The sequence below is a fragment of the Canis lupus genome, chromosome 13 (genome assembly GCF_003254725.2).
Source record: "Canis lupus dingo isolate Sandy chromosome 13, ASM325472v2, whole genome shotgun sequence".
Taxonomy (NCBI): domain Eukaryota; kingdom Metazoa; phylum Chordata; class Mammalia; order Carnivora; family Canidae; genus Canis; species Canis lupus.
This window is the reverse complement of record NC_064255.1, coordinates 49,982,825-49,992,367: the sequence shown is the minus strand read 5'-3', so window position 1 is coordinate 49,992,367 and position 9,543 is coordinate 49,982,825. Positions and strand designations below refer to the sequence as shown.

At 35.5% G+C, this 9,543-nt stretch overlaps 1 pseudogene; it reads right to left on the bottom strand.

Annotated features, from left to right (window-relative positions):
- Positions 1–4,613: 4,613 nt before the first annotated feature.
- On the bottom strand, positions 4,614–5,251 carry LOC112652108 (ATP synthase subunit O, mitochondrial-like; annotated as a pseudogene).
- Positions 5,252–9,543: the final 4,292 nt, after the last annotated feature.

Genomic DNA, 9,543 nt, shown 5'->3' with positions numbered 1-9,543 from the left:
GGAAGTGCTTACCATTAAGGAAAGTCAAAAAATAGGGCAGAGCCTGGAATTACAAATATGAAACTTGTTTATAATATCATCCCACTCGAGCCCTGGATAGAGCAAGGAGAAAGGGAAGCGAGCTCTATGTTAAGATCACTCGCTCTTTTCCTTCTTTTACTCAACAAGGGGCCAGGCATAGGGTTTGGAAGAATAGTGCTGCCCAGGATTGAGTCTAGGTTTCAAGGATTGTTTCCAGAGGCCTGGCTTTGGCTCCTGGTAATGCTGCGAATGTTCAGTTAGCAGCAGCGGCAGCCCAGGATCAGAACACAGGCTGGGTCTCTAGCACATAGGTTCCCAAAGTGAGCCATCCACTTCTACTGGAGGCAATGGTGGTAGGACAGAGAAATGGTCTCCAGTACTCTCATTGTGCCCAGACATTCTGGTGGTCTCCTGTGTACCTGAGCTTAAAAGAGATGTGGAGAGAAATAAGCCTCTGAAACATTCTGTTTTAATGTCTTGCTGGTAGCATCCTGTCTCTTACCCAAACTCTTGCGATTTTACACTTAAAAGCAATTGTCTCCATAATCCTCTTCAACGAGCACTCTAGTTTCCAATTTATATGACATTCCTATTTGTGTATCAGGTCATTATGCAGCTCTTTGTTCAACTAATTTGGCTTCTTCTCACCCTTCCTATTTTTCTTATATAAAAAGGTTTTATTCTCCTTTCTCAGGCTAATTTTCAACTATAATATTATTCTTCCTTTATGTTGAATTATTAAAAACCCTTGCTGGAATTTCCATGCAGTTTGAGAAATATTAACATGGAAAAACAAATGCAGCACACAAATCTAAGGCAGTTTCTAAACACAAAACAGAGGCATGTGGGGAAAGGCTCTAGGGGTTGATTCAGTCTGCAACTATTATTTTTAAAGCAAACAACTGCTGATTGTTTCATTTCTGGATCTTTCTGAATTTTAAATATAAGAGGAATCTAGCCATGTTATAGTAGTTTGCGGGGAAAAAAGGCAGAGGAGAATCATCCTTAATCTTATAACCTAAAATAACCATTACTGTTTTTGAGTATTTTGCTTTTTTACTTCTTTATGTTTTCACTTTTGTTCTTGTTATCTTGAAAACAGTATGGTTAGGAGTGAATTCAACCATTTGGATTTTATTGAGGAGAGTTTTCAAGCCAGTTTATGTGTGAAGTCTCAGAAAATATTTCCTGTAGTGGTTGTAAATTATTTAGCCATTATTAGATACCAGAAAGTGGTGGAGACAAAAGAAAGAACATTAAGGTAGACGGAATCATCTTTATCCAGTCAGCATCCAGCTTAAATTAAACTAACAAATCAGGAAGCAAAAATTATGGGGCAAGGAGGCCCTATATACTGAATAGAAGATAAGTGTATGTCATAGTCAGCCATTTCCAGAGGGTCCAAAGCAATACACAGACTTTCCAGGGTAGAAATGGTTTGGAAATAAACACCAAAGCAGCCAGGAGAAAGAAAACTTGACAACTTCACCCAGGAGACGTGCACAAAGATAGATTATTCATGCATAATGCAAATACTTCATTTTTTCAATACTTGTACAGTTGTCTGCATGTCTTATATATATATATTTATATATATATAAATAACTGTCTCTGTCACATGTCATCTCTTTTAGATGGTTAGTTCTTAAAGCAGTGATCCCCAACCTATTGAGAATTGAAAATCTCTATTATTTGTTACATGACAACTGCCCTATCCCAACCTCTCCTCCTACTAATAAAAATAGGAAGGAGGATTGGGTAGCTTGAAATTATGTGAACTTTTATTTTACATAAATTCTGATTTAGAGGAATTTTACAACTCCAGATGGGACAACCATGGATTTCTCCCCATTTTCTTCCTACTACATGTTATAAAATCTTGGTGGCAAGCCATTGTCTCAAAGAAAAAGTTGTATCTAACAAATTCTTTCCTTCTGAATTGTAAATAGAAAAGGAGTCTAACCACATAGTAGCTGTAGGGAAAAAAGAAATAGCCCATCATCTCATGACCTAAAATAATGAGTATTGTTTTGAGTATATTGTTCTTTTACTTCTCTATGTTTTAGCTTTTGTTCTTACATTATTTTTAACATTATACAAGAGAAACGTTATTTTAAGCATATTGTTTTTTAAAATATAACAATACGGGGGGGTGCCCGGATGGCTCAGTTAGTTAAGCATCTGACTCTTGATCTTAGCTGGGGTCTTAATCTCAGGGTCATGAGTTCAAGCCCGTGCTGGGCTCCAAAAGGACCTAGAGAGTAATAAACAAAAGTCCCCACCATATCCCTCTCTCATTCCCGTAACCACCCCTCCCAGAGTTCAAACCTGTTAACCCCTTGGTATGTTATTCTATGGATTTATGCACACTCATATGTTTGAACCATACATATACAACTTGAGTTTTTTTTATTAGTTCATACATATTATACATATAATTTAGCAACTAATTTTTTACAACTGATATTTTTAATTTAAAATATTTTTAAAATGTTCCCATGCCAGTAAATCATTCTTTTGATTGGCTACAAAATATTCCGGCACACTAAAATAAAAAACTAACCTAACCACACCCCTATGTTAGATATTTAGGTTGTTTCTATTTTTTGTTTTAAAATCTATACTCCTACATGCAGTGTATATACGGCACATACACGTTTGTACACATGACTATAGAATGTATATGTGGAAGTAAAAATAGTAGACCAGGAGATATTTTAAATTATTATAAATATTGCCATATTACCATTCAAAGCTAATATTTTTCATACATATAATTGCCTTATGTATCCTGCCTTTTTCATACTTGTATAACAATGGGTGCATAGATTTAAAAAAATATTCTATTTAGCCATTTCTCTGTTGTTAGATTTTTAGTGGCTTCTAGTTCTCTACCAATATGAAAAAAATTGTTACTTAGGAATTCTCTTAGAATATGGATTTTCAATGTTTTAGATGATGATTTCTTGACATAGTTTATCATTCATGCATACTTCTGGATTCCTTTCCAATTTTACTGCAGTATTATCAGTTACATTTAAATTGTCCTATTCATTAAACTTAATAGGCATAGTCTAAGAGAGTTGAATATCTTTTCTACATGTATGTTTTCTTAGAATTTCTACTTTTGTACATTATGTCTATAGGGTCTTTTGCCCACTTACCAAGAATTTGAACTCCAGTAAAACCACTGTCTCCTAGACGAACAAAAGCTAAAGGAGTTTGTAATCACTAAACCAGCCTTGCAAGAAATATTAAAGGGGACTCTGAGTGCAAAAGAGAGACCAAAAATGACAGACAAGAAAGGATCAGAGAAAATCCTCCAGAAACAATGATAAGTAATAAAATGAAAATAAATATATATCTATCAATAATTACTTTGAATGTAAATGACTAAGTGTTCCAATTGAAAGAGATAGGTGTCAGAATGGATTAAAAAAATAAGACCATATGCTACCTACAAGAGACTAACTGTAGATCTAAGGACACTTGCAGATTGAAAGTGAAGGGGTGGGCAATGGGCAAATATTTATAATACAAACAAACATCCAAAGAAAACTAGAGTAGCAATACAATTTACATTGGACAAACTAGACTTTTTTGTTCTTATATTGTTTTTATCCTGCTTTGATATCAGGGTAATGCTGGAATGATTTTGAATATATTCCCTTTATCTCATTATTTGTAATATTTTGATAAGATTGTCATTAATTGTTTTAAAGATTTATTTATTTATTTTAGAGAGAGTGTGTGCACATGAGCAGGAAGGGCAGAGAGAAAGAATTCCAAGCAGATTCTCCACTGAGTGTGAAGCCAGACTGGGAGCTGGATCTCACAACCCTGAGATCACTACCTGAGCTGAAACCAAGAGTCAGACCCTCAGTCGACTGTGCCACCCAGGTACCCTTAATTGTTCTTAATGTTTGGTGGGGTTGGTCGATGAAACTTTGTGGTCTTGGGCTTTTCTGTGCCAGAAGATTTTTGATTCCTTTTTTTTTTTTTTTTTTTTAGATTTTTTTATTTATTCACAAGAGACACAAGAGAAACAGACATAGGCAGAGGGAGAAGCAGGATTCCTGAAGAGAGCCCAATGTGAGACTCGAACCCAGGACCCTGGGACCACAGCCTGAGCCAAAGGCAGACACCCAACCACTGAGCCACCCAGGTGCCCAATTTTTTATTCCTAATTCAGCTTTCATGCTTGTTATTGGTCTAAGAAGATTTCCTATTTCTTGGATTCAAGATTCATGATTCAATCTTGGTAACCTGTGCATTTCTAGGAACTATCTGGGATCTCTTCCTAAGCTTTCAGATTCGTTAGTATCTAATTGTTTATAGTAATCCGTTATCACACTATGCATTTCTGTGTTAGATTTTCCAATTCTCATGTTGGTTTTTGAGCCTTCTCTTTCATCTTCTTTCTTTCTCTCGTTCTTTCTTTCTTCTTTTTCTTTTTTCTTTCTTTCTCTTTCTTTCTTTCTTTCTTTCTTTCTTTCTTTCTTTCTTTCTTTCTTTCTTTCTTTCCTGTTCAGGAAGCATTTTATTATTTGCTCCAAGTTTTAGGAATTTTCACTGACAGAAAATCAACACTTTCAGAAAACCTCCCACATGGCCTTACTCAGCTTCTGAATCATGGTTTTTGTAGACATACCAGCATATTTCTCTCCAATACAGACAATCATTCCCCTCATCATTGACAGGTCAACCTTAACTTCCAATTTTAACACTTGGCCTTGGCTTAGGAAGCTCTTCAGGACCGTTTGTAGTTCAGTAAGAGTGGCTTCATCCAAAGGTGATGAAGTGGTCACTGCGCATGGTGCTTCTCCATGGTGGACTCATCATGGTGAAAAGGCAGAAATGGCTCCAGGGGTATTGGTCAACCAACCATTCTCGGCAAGCAAATTGATCAGGTCGGATGTGAGAAAAGAGAACATCTCTTTTGCTGTCATGTCATTTAGGCTTTTCGCTTTCATGGAATTCTTCACGTAGGAATTCATAATGGGAGTAGCTATTTTGGATTCCTTCAAGATTTGTGCTACTCTCAACAATTCCTTTTCTACTTGTTCCAGTTTCTCCTGTTTAGATGCAGCAGAATAAAGAGCAGTGGCATATGACCTTCCATACCATATATCTATACAGGTGGCCTCACGAGCTTGGAAAACAGCCTGACCACAGATGTGCAAAAGCATTGCACCAGCCAGGACAGCCCAGACACTGCTGGGGCAGCCATTCTCTATGGGTTGCTGTAGGTCCTCCTTTTTATTTTCTTAACGTAGTTAAAGTATTGCCAATTTTGCTTTAAAAAAAAAAAAAACTGGTCATTACTTTCAATGTTATGTTATCATTTATTCTGATTTCTACTTTATTTTTTCTGATTTTTTTATGTTATTTCCTTCCTTCACTAAATTTCAGCTGTTTTTTTCCAGTTCCTTATGGTGTTAAGTTGTTTATTAGAATTTTTTTCTTAATTCAGGCATTTATGGCAAATTTCACTCTAACATTTGCTTTTGATGCATCCTATAGGTTTTGGAATAAAATTTGATTTGCCATTTGATTTATTTGGCCTGTTGCTTGTGTAGTAGTGTGTTGTTTAATACTAACATACAAAATATTTAATGTTTATATTGTAGATTTCCCAGATTTGTTTTATTGTTGATCTTTAGTTTAATACCAGTGTCATTGAGAATATACTTGGTATGTGTGATTTCAGTCTTAAATTTGTAATATTAGTTATATCTCTTTTTATGTGATTTAACCAGGGAATTCTTCTGTATATATTTGAAGAAAATATTTATTCTATTTTTCTTGGAATATTTTTATATATCTTTTAGAACCATGTATTCTTAAGTATGCTTCAAGTAAAAAACGTTATTGTTGAAGAAAATAATTAAAAAGTACACTTTCCATCTTATCAAAAAACTTTTTAATTAAAAAATAAAACTATTCATGCTTTGTCATACTTTTTCACTGTTACAATGCAATAATGAAACAATAATAATTAACATTTCAGGATACTCTACAATGGCTATACTTAACATTTTTCTGATGAGACAACTAAGGATTTATCAAATAAAATCTATAAGTCTATTTCTTATCATTTCTTCTCTCACTTCAAAACAGAGAAAATCAATGTCTTTTTCAGGGTTTTAATATCCAATTCCACTTCTCTCTACCTTTAAATATATGTCTTTAAAAAAAAATAAATAAATATTTGTCTTTAAACTCTCTGGATTTATCTTGGTCTATAACATTAAGTATCACATGGATATTTTTTTCCCAAAATTGTTAGCTCTTTTTAAAATCACCTCTGACAACAGTGTATAGATAGGACTAGAATAAATGGAAGGATGTAAAGGTGATGAGAAAAGCAAGAAAGAAATATCATGTAGTTATATTCATAATATGTCTAAAGAAGGGAACAGAACAAAATGAATGTAAAACTAGAAACATGTAGGCTATAGAAATTTTACTTACATACCTGATATAAATGCTGCTCTTAATTATTGCACTTCCATTACTTAGCATTAATATTACTCTACTACTGCTTATGATTTTTGAAGCAGTATGATTAGAAAATTAGTGTGCTTTAAAAATCACAAGATAGCTGTCCTGATGAACTAGTTTTCCCAAACCAATTGTAAGTTCTTTAGAAACACGATGTCCTTCTGTTTCTTTTAAATTCTCTGTATGGCCCAGAACTTAATACATGGATAGCTGTTAAGAATGCAAGTGAATGTGGGTTAACAAATATAATGTAACATTTCTTTGACTCTTTCCATAAAAATTTCTGGAACCTACAATCTGGCAGACATTGTTTTAGATGCGAGGTTGTCAGTAGCCACAAAACAGGAGCAGTCTCTGCCCTCATAGAATCTATATTCTCAAAGGGAAACTGTATTTCTCTAGTAAACTATAATTACTAAGTATAAGTACTCTGAAGGGAAAATACAAGATAGAGTGGAGGAGGTGTCAAAAGAGGCTTCCTTGAAGAAATGACATCTGAAATGAGATCCAAAGCACAGGTAAGACCTGACTAGGTGATGGGAGAGATGGGATGAGCAGATAAAGGCAACAAAAGCCTTGATGCACTTGACAAGCACATGTTTCAAATAATCATCAGAAGGCCTCCAAAAGAAAGTCAGGAAAAATAATAGAGGAAGTGTGATAGAGATGGGAAGTGGGAAAGAACAATGATAGAACTCCATTATAAAATCAAAGAAATTAATTGAAAAGGAAAAAGTTTAATTTATTGCTTGTTGTTCCATCTAAAAGATACTAACTAACTGCCTTATCTGTGTAGTACCCTAGTACCCTCTCATGAGGCTGCCCCAGCCTGTCTTTGGTGGCTTTAGCCTCTGGAATCATAGGCTACCTGTAATGCTGCCAATGATTAGCATATCTTACTTTTGCACAAGATGCCTGCTAGCAACATGGGTGAGATAATGTAATGTCTTAAACTCAGCAACAAAGAGTGTGTTCTGACAGAGGTGTAGAAACATTAAAAAAAAAAAAAAAAGACCCTTTCCCATATTTTCTCAATCCTCTGCCATTTATTCAGTACTTCGACCTCTGACTCCATGATAATACCTATCTAAACAAATAAGGAAAGTAGTTTTGCTTCTTACACAGGAAATAGGGGACAATGAGCAAAAAAAAAAAAAAAAAAAAAAAAAAAAAAAAATTACCTTCTCCCCACATAGAGGATTCTCATCTCCAGAGGTGATGCTCATATTCCTGTCACTGTTTTATAGGCTCTGGACATGGTATGACACATAACACATGGGAGATCCAAAAAAGTCTCAGATGGATTCAGGAACTCCTGAGAAGTTGGTATCCTCAGATTCCAAGTGTTCTCCCCAATGTCCAACATCAATCAACAAAAGAATGTAAATTATCTAACTTTATATATTAAGTGGATTTCTTCAGAGATGAGAAAATAGAGGATATTAGAGAGAACTTAGAGCATTGACCAGGAAGAAAAATAGAGAAGAAAAAACAGAGGCCATGGATGGCTGAAGCCATATCCCTGGTCCATACAAATATTTTCAGACCTACCCTCAATAGTGCTTAGGGTAAGGGTCAGTTATTTTCATTGCATTTAAATACCAGTTCCTTTGGTTGTCAAAGTCCAAAATGAAATGATCCTTCAAAGTTTCTAATGTATGTAACACTCAGGTTGCATCCCTTGTGGGCAACCTTCTCATGCCCTTCTCTCAGCTGTAATGAAAGCTTTGTTTTCAATGGAAATATGGAAGGAGATCCCTTCTCACACAGGCAGTGTACCATCAGGTAGATTCACTCTCATTGAAGTGGCATCTTTAGTCCCCAAAGGGGTGTTTAGTGTCAGAAGCTCCACGCTTGATCAACATACTACACATTTTCTTGACAGATAGATATCTTTGGCACCTCAGCTTTTAGTAAACAGCACCAATGCCCAAGATTACTTCCTCATCTCTCCTGCCATCCTATAAGAAATGGGCTTCTTTGGCCTTAAAAAAATATGTAAACATTGTTTCCTACTTTTAGTTTCTTATCGTTCTAAAATAAATCCTAAAGAAACACATTCAAGTTTCAATAAACATTTGTAGAAAACATCCATACCAAACTTGAAATCCATTAAGAAAGAAATAGTGTTGTTTCAGATTTGCAAGTTGTTCTGATGATCACTGAATAGGATCGGTGCCTAACCCTCACTAGGCTGGGAAGCAGCATGAGCAGAATGCCACTGCCTGCCTCCAAGAATCTAGGGTCAAGACTATCACCTGGAGAAGGGCCCATCAGAATTATTGGAAGAAATTTTTCAAACCACCCATATGCTCCCTGAGATGATCCAGATATATTCCTCTCCTCAATTAAAAACCACAGAGGTAGATAGTGTGATTTAGTAGTAATAGCCAATATGGTCTGAATAACAATTTGAGGCCACTCATTGCTTGTGTATATCAAACAAGTTAGCAGCCTTTCTCTAACTCATGAGATTGAATTAGACAGGCACTGTGCCTGGTACCTCAGAACATATTTGTGTCCACCTAATTGTTTACATTCCCATGAGAGAACGGCCTCATTATCCCTGGTTTAGAGATGAAAAAAATGAGACCCAGACAGGTTAGATGACTGACCCTGTTCAGAGCTCATCAGAACTCATCCTCTTCTGTCTGTGTTTTTCCAGTACCTTCTACACCACAGAACACTGCTTCATCCCTCTTCCTCATTTTACTCTTCCCTCTTCTGTTGGTGGCTATTGTTTGCTTGTTTCCTACCTGCATTCAACTGGTACCAATAATCTATTTCCTAAAATAACCCAAGAAACATTTGCATTACTTGAAGGAAAAATCCACATAAAGCCAAAAGCTAGGCTTCACTAGTGCCTGATAATGAATATTATAATTCTGTTATTACTAATATTGTCATTAAGGACTCAGGGGACTGAGGGTGCAGAGAGTTAAAGGAAATAAATCAGCAGTGAATGTAACAAGTGTTGTTTTGCCTGTCAACTATTAATAAGGTATATGGAAATCCATC